The following is an 8,261-nucleotide window of genomic DNA, read 5'->3' as shown; positions in this document are numbered from 1 at the left end:
GGAATTAAAGTATTTCCATTCACATAACTGTCAGCACATTACGTAGGCTCTGATTAGTTTCACATACAGTACAAATACTGGAAAAATGAAGTTTTTCTGTTACTATTTTGTTTTGTCCATTGACATGGTAGCCTATCCAGACAGCTCAGGATACAGTCACCCAAGGATCTGTTACCAGAGTGATTTGATTATCACTGCATTTGGTCTCATAGGAGAGTCAGCAATGTGCTGTGTTGTGTGAATAGCAAATTTTATGTTTTATAGAATGTAAGATTTTAAAAAAATGAGGAGAGCTTTACACTAGGGTCTGAGTATTACGCATGCAAGGAGAAAAGGGTAGCCCATGCCTAGCAGTGGGCTAATGATCTCTTTGGAGCTTGGCTATGTCTACAGCCATAAGCTGCCTGTTTACTGTTTAAGAAGGCAATGATGAGGATCTCCAGAGGAGGTAGGGGCAGTAAATGTTCTGGTGGGAAGTTAAATCACATTCCTGACTAATGACTTGGGAAATCCTTAGAGTGGGAGAATATTTTAATCTAACTGAGAGCTTAAGAAAAGGTAAGCTATATAAGAAAGCAAGATATTTTAAACCGGGGTCCCAGCTGAGGCTGAATCAGCCTGCAGAGGCAAAGATGACATCGGTAACAAGTTGTTCATCACACGGATTACACAAATATCTGTAGTTTGTTAGCTAGATACAAAGATGGGGAGCAAGGTTCAAGGTCTTTTCAATCTGATTTTTGAGGCAAAGCTTCCCCTTTCTGTTTCTTGTGTGTTTCTTTCCAGATATTTTATGTAAATATTTATTTGATTATTACTTCGGTCTGATGTGTTAGGAATGATATCAGGATCACTAATGAACAATACATACCACTTCTGTAGTCATGGTGATCCTTAAAAGCATAGTATTGGGACCTTGTAGACATGCCTAGCCTGCTGATATGCTTCCCCAGGTACTTACTGGTTGCACAGCACACCTCCGTTTAGCTGCAGAGACCGGCATGGCATTTCATTCTCAACAGTCAGGTACTGAGGAAAGCACTCAAATCCCAAGGGAATTTACAACACCTATGATAAATTGCGTTGCTGCCAAAAAAATCACATGCTTTTTAATTTAAATTTCTTTGGTCTGCCAACACTAAATATGACAAAGCTGTTCTTTGATTTCTGTAAACTATGACTTCCGATTCAGTCATTATGTTGAGGGAAATGTTTCTTCCTGAACTAGACCATGTTCTCCTGAACGTGGATTAATTTGAATGCTTACTAAGTGAGTATGCTCAGTGAGTATGCTGAGCCAAAGGTAATAGAAGAGAAGGGTATTTAATATGAGTAGTTGCATTTTGTGTCCTTGAGAGAGCCCGGTGCTTTCCCGTTTGGGATGATGAATAACTGCAAGGAAAGCAAAGTATAAGCTCCAGTATGCACTGGCCAGAAGATGACATGAATATATGTCTCAGAAAATACTGCTCATTAGTACTGTGTTGATACATTGGTTCAGCAACAACACGCAGTTAATTCTGTCCTCAAAGAAGTGACTTTTCAGAGGTGGGTTGCTCATTAGCGCATGCAGCAGCGTGGGATCTGGTAGTGACAGGTATTGTGTCTAATTGCTTCCATCTCACACTAGAGCTGGGTAAACAAGGGGAAAAATACCATATTTGATTCTCAACAGGGAACAACCATTGTCACAATGCGCTTTCCTCTGATAATTTGTATGTCCAGATGGATGCTTTAGAAGGAGGCCTTTTTCCATGGTGAACACAACAATTACTGTCAACTAGATGATCCCCTCTATGCCAAAATGTTTGCCAGGCTGCTGTTATATCAGCAGCTTCGGCTGTTGGTTCATTTACGGACCAAGCTGATTTACCAACTCCCTGCGGCGGGGAGGAAGGGGCATCTGGCCACGTGCTCCTGCCGCTTCCCTCGCGCTGGTTTGGGCGCTGCTCTGAGCGCCTGGTGAATTGACTGGAAATGACAAAAAAATTAACCCATCAAAAAAGGGAGTAGCTCCTTACAGGCTTAGTGAGTTGGATTGTGTTTTGCTGCAACGCCAGCAACAGCGCAAGGGAGAAGCACAGCAGCGAAGGGGGGGCTGTGAGCCCTCCCTCATGGAGGAGCTGTTAATTTTACCCAGCTGCTTTGTGGACCCATGCCCTTGACAGGCAGAGAACAGGCTGGTAAGCAGGACCTACACTGCTTATCCTCATAGATTTCTTAAGTGTAGCTCACATATCCTTTAATTCACTCTTTCTTCAAGCTTTTTCAAGCCCCTAGTTATTTAAACTAATTAGGTCACCATTATTTTCTTTTTGTGAAGGCTGAAAAAGGCAATGACTATTGCAGACTTTTCTCTATCATTTGTATTTGTTCTTCTTCCCTGGTAAGTAATAAACCATACTTTTTCTCACTTTTATTTCACTTTAATAGTGGCTGCTGAATCAGAACAGATTTGCAGTCTAACCTCTAGCACAGCTGGAGCTCTGCTTATATGCAGATAGATACAACGTACATCCATGACCCACACCGTTCCTGACTCGAGCAACTTCAATACTATGGCTGAACACGAATACTTATTATCATGCTTCCCCTTCCTAGGTTTGAGCTACTGAACTCACAGGGAGTGTGCAGAAAGCATACAACCTTTGCAGGATAGCAGAGCCTAGATGCGAGTATTTCCATCTCAGTTCTCCGTGCTCTTTCCATAACCGAATAAAAGGTCTGCTGTTTCCATCTAACTTTTCCTACGGTGTTTCTCTCCCTAAAAAAAGAAATCCCATCCAGCTCCTGAGAAACACAGTAGCCTGGTGACTTGTTAGAGATGACTGCAGTTCATAAGGGCTAGGTAGCACAATTGAAGAATGTATCTATGGATGGAAACCTAGGGAACTGATTGGAGAGCCTGGCAATTGTGTGAAAATTCAAACATTAAGTGTTATTCAGTACAATTCATAAATAAGAAACAAGAAAACTAACCAAATATTTGCAGCAAGTTATAGGAAATATTATTAATACAAATACCAAGCATATAGTAAATCACAATTGTTTTGCAGGAAGTTTGCCATAAAGGATTTGACTCTGCTTATGTAGGGAAAAATGCTTCCAGTGGGCATTTCAGCAACTCCAAATGATGGTACTTTAAGAACAAATCTATTTACCTCACTTTTTCCTTTTTCTACTGCCTACTGTAATCAACATGACGTGTGAAGTGATTGGACAATGATTAAAAGATTAAAGATACCATTTCAAATGCAATTTAAAAAAATGTTTATAATTATTATAAGTTAAAGAGTGTCATAGATATACTAAGGGCTTTGTTTCTTAGCAATACAGTGATGGAGTCTTTAAAGAAAAGTTCTGCAGTCACAGGAATATAAACATGTATCTATCTAGTTGTTTAATTTCAGCACCATGGTTGCAAAATAAATACTTGTTATAGAAGCTTGCAATGATAATTCCATCTTTTTTTTCATCTACTGCCAGTAATGGATTGACAACTTAAAACAGTTGAAGCTAAAATTTATCATCAGAATAGCAACTGTACCAAGTTGCTATAATTCCCTGCAAAAGCATGCATGTTTGTGGGGGGTATGTAAATATATATATATACAGACACACATATATTTTCATGTGTATATACATATACATATGTATATATACATATATATATATACACACACACACACACTTTCTTCTGAAGCCAGCATAACAAAAGTACTTCCAGTTCCATTATCACTGGTTATAAATTGATTACTAAAATAGATTTAGCAATCTGAAACAAATTCTTCTACAGAGCTGTGTAGGCATGCAAGCTCCACTGGGAGACCTTGTGACAGTCCATACCAAAGCAGTCACTAACCTAGGGTGACATTTTTGCAGCTGGACAAAGGCCTGCCTAAATTCCATTTTGGGGTTCAAATTTTTAAGATCCCAGATGAGCAGTGTTTAACAGACTTATAATTTCTATGGTGCCTTAGTTTTCATCTGTGAAGTTCACCAGCTGCCTGAAATGCCACATGCTAGCTGCTGCTCCTCTGTTCTGTGTAACACAGGCACAAGAGGAAGATGAGGAACGCATAACTTTAATCCACGATTGCCAGAAGCAATTCAAATGCACCTCCTAAAACAGTAATTTAACATCCATCCTTTGTGTTAAAATAGTCCAGTCTGCAATAAAAAAGAAAAACAATTTGACTGAACCCAAAGCAGGATAGGAGCATGATTCTGCAATGCATGGCTTGAGTCCTCACCCATAAACAGTAAATTGTGGTGAGCCCTGTGGTCCAATTATTGCTTAACTCATGACAACCGAGTCCCTCTGTGAATACAAAGCCTTGAACTTGAAGCGTTCATCTGGTATGTGGGTGTTGTGACCTCTGTTATTATTTTCCCTTCTCCTTCTCTGGTATTTTTCCATTGCAATGGAGAAGGAGGGTGTCTGAGGCTTAGTCAACTTGCTAAGCTGGCGTTTGCTGATTTCAAAGCATCAACCTGAAACAGAGAGAACAGACTTTTGCTCTAGCCACTTGTTCACTGGCAAGTTTGAAGGTACTTCCAAGTCATCTTTTTTGACCATAAACTTCATGCTAGATCTCTTTAGTCTTTCCCTTTCAAACTCACAATAGAAGTTTAAATTGCTACAAATTGGCATTTGTCCACACGAAATGTTTTCTTAAAAAAAAATCAAATGGCTTTGTGTAAGTGTAATTACACTCGGATTTGAATTCTGGATGTCTTTCAAGGATAGCAAGTGTCTCATGTACACCATCGGGCACTCTTCTAGCTCAGTAGAGAGGCAAGATAAGGTAGGCTTAAGGCTAGTATAATATGTATAATGGCAACATTAGCTAATGGGGGCAGAGAAAATTAAATACTGGGCTGGCCTTTTCTCAAGCTGTTTGCTAACTTTAAAAACATTACTCTGTGATGTTACTCTCAGAAGTACCTGAATCTGATGTAGTTTAAGGCCCAGGAGAGTGTCCTTTCCCCCTAGATAATTCTTCCTGTCCCAGTTGGATAGATGGGAGGCTGCTGCAGGACCATGGGGGCTTCCTGGGTCCTGCCAGCACCAAGGCTGAGCACATCCCAATGGGTGCGCAGAAGCAATGCCAACACATCTGGTCACCCAGACAAGCACGGGTAGAAAGCAGTGCCCTTACCAGCACCCGCACAAACATGAGCAACACAGGCAACTCAGCCCCATTCCCTCTGTGGCAGACCAGCACTGGAGTTTCTTCATGGACCATACACACATGCTTACTCTTTCGATTCACAAGCATGCTCACATTCACAGGTCCCTCAATATCAGCACAGGATTTAGGTCTAGCTGGTATCTATGCCTGGATCCTCAGCCCTTTAGTCACCAGCTCAGTCCTTGGGTCTTTCAAGAAGCTCGTCTCTTCCTACTCACTGGCTAGCCCAACTAGCACGCATGCAGCATGGGTCTGTCCGGTAGCTGGCCCCAGACACGTGGTGTCTCCAGTTGCTGGCACCCAGACCCCAGCCTCCTCCAGTTGCTAGCATGCAGACCTCTCATCCTCCTTACTAGTCTGGCTTGAAATTCACTGCCAGTTCTCATATGTAGGGGCAAAAGAGGGAGCACACTCACACAGAAGAGAATTAGAAATAGGATTTAACAAGAATATAGGGCACACTTTGGTGATCAGTTGTAGGGTTCAGTCAGACAAGCACGCTGGCTCCTTTTATACCCTTCTTGATTTCCCATGCTTTTTCCTCCCTTTCCCCTCCTGTGTCCCTTCCACTACACGTTCTGTAAGCAGTTTTGTACAATTCCCAAATTCTCTTCCCCCTGCATCCCGTAATAAGTCCCATGCTCCTTTAGGCAGCAACTCCTTGTAGTCTACGTTGTTTTGGGATGAGTTTCTTTCCTTGAGTCATCTTGGTGGGTTTCATACCAGGAACAACAGTTTAATCACTGAGGTCTAGGAGCAGTCAACTTAATGTGTTACCTTCTTCACTGATTACGTTATGGGGGCTCCTCCTCCATCGCTGTTCCCTTGATCATCACCAGGTCTTTCTGATTAATTTGATTAACTCATAGTTATTTAACCTAACAGTAGTAGCTTCCTGACTACTCTGTATCATTTTTTTTTTCCCTCCTCTCCTCCTTTTCCCTAGGAGAGGATTAGCATCTAGAACTGCATTCTTGTGAATCCATATAGGAAACCTTTCTTTACTTCCCAGGCTTTTCACGGATACACCATCCTGAGCTTTATGGCTTTTTCTGCAACCTTTCTCTACCACTTGTCCTCACTAACAGAGGAGTGTGTAAGGCATCTTGGCTATTACCAGCCTCTCTGTGGTGGCCAAGATTTCAATTTCCATGGTGATTAACTCCAGGATACTGTATCATGAAGTTTCAAAAGCCCAAGGTGACAATTTGACTTCAAATCTTGTCCTGATATTAGTGGGGGGTTGTACCTGACAACCTCCAGAGTCTCTACCAACCTAAATTATTCCATGATTCTTGAACAAGTTCTTGGTCAGATGTCCTGAGCCAGGCTTGTCATCAGGATAGCTTATTCTCTCCTCCGTATTTGAGGCTGATGAAGCATGATTTCCACTTGTTGGGATTACTCTGTCAACAGATTTGTGCCTTCTGACAAAATAAGCTTCTGATATCTGAAGTCCTTTGTAATTGTCCTTCATCCAGCCTTTGTTGCCTGCTGTTGGGGGAGAGGAGCAGCAATCCATTTTAATTTTCATTTTAAACAACATTCTTAAATCAAATACTCTTTGGGTTACATGGCCTGCCTTTTAAAATAGAACACATTAAAATTGTTTATTTATGGTTGTGCATCATCTCCTGGAAAAGCAAGAGTGTGCTTTTTAAGAGGGTGCGGTGTAAACATAACATTTTACATGCTGCACTTTCAAATATCTCCTTCAATTTTTTCTCCCCCCAAAATGACAACCTGTTATGCTTCACTGCAAACAGGTTTAACTAGGAGGTCATTTCTACTTCTGAACTGTCAGTAGAATGAGAAACTGGCAGACCAACAGCACTTGGAAAGGCGGAAGCAAAAGCTTGGGGGAAAAAGCTGGGATTGAAATAGGTAGGTTTTCTTCTCACTGAGAGCTTTGTAAAAAAAATTCCTATGCCTTGTAATACTATGTTGTTTTCACTTAAGAAATCTAAGGCGTTACACACATACAGTTAACATTTTATTTTTCAGTGATCCCCTTGGCTTCTGCCTCCTGCCTTTAGGCTAACATCATAGAAGGCAACGTGTTGTACAAATGGCAGAGGCTCTTGGGAAAAGCAAAATCCACAACAACAACAAAAGTATAATCCTCTGTAAAGTAAAATTATTTAAAAAAAATTTAAATTACAATTATAAAAGAAACTGTGGGAGAGAAATGACCACTTTTCATTATCTGCTGCTGTTTGAATACAACCAAATCAAAGCATTATAGTTGTAGCTCATATGTTTTGCATGGCCCACCAACATCTCTGCTCCACCTACTCTTTGGGTAAACCTTCTGTTGTGCTTAATTAGAGGCTGATGGCCAGAAGGAAGGATGGTGGTTTGGATGATTTTGTTTTTGATCTTGAATAAACTATTCTCATGTACGTCTTTTATGCAACAAGTAGTTATGTTTTTATACAGAAATGTCAACCTTTGTACATATCTTTTCAGTAATCTTGTACAATTTAGTAATCACTAAACCACTTAAGTGAGAGACTATCATTTTTAGGCTGTTGTGTTTTGTTGGTTCAATTTAAGAGAGCATTAGGACCAGTAAAGTGATTTTTAAAGTGTTGAAACGTTTAATATTACATTTTATTTAGTATGTTCACTGCAAGCCTGTTCCTCTTGAGTTTGTTGCCAGAGTTCCCATTGACTTTGATGGAGCAGTTTCAAGTTCTAGAAGAATGTTTGACAGAGCTATAATAAATCATTCTGTGTTTGAAGAAATACTGTTTTATTTTAAATTACTTCCTTCTAGCAAATAACTTGCAACTTGATATGAGTGAATCTCACAAAACATCACTCACTGCTTCATTTCACTTCCGTATAAATGTTCTTGTTTCACCAAGTTTTGCTGAAGTATTACTGCTCATGTGAATGTCTTGTTGGGAAATACTTCGTTTCTGTGGGGATCTGAAATGAATGCAGTAGAATATTTGCAAATATATAAGGGATAAACAGGTTTCTCACCTGAACTTTTGCATCTTTGCAATATTTCTGTTTTCAAAGAAAGGCAGGTATTTATCAAGTGAATGTTAGCATGAC

Source organism: Dromaius novaehollandiae, chromosome 8, assembly GCF_036370855.1.
Source record: "Dromaius novaehollandiae isolate bDroNov1 chromosome 8, bDroNov1.hap1, whole genome shotgun sequence".
In the NCBI taxonomy this organism is placed as follows: Eukaryota; Metazoa; Chordata; class Aves; order Casuariiformes; family Dromaiidae; genus Dromaius; species Dromaius novaehollandiae.
The sequence above is the reverse complement of the archived record's forward strand: the minus strand, read 5'-3'. Positions refer to the sequence as shown.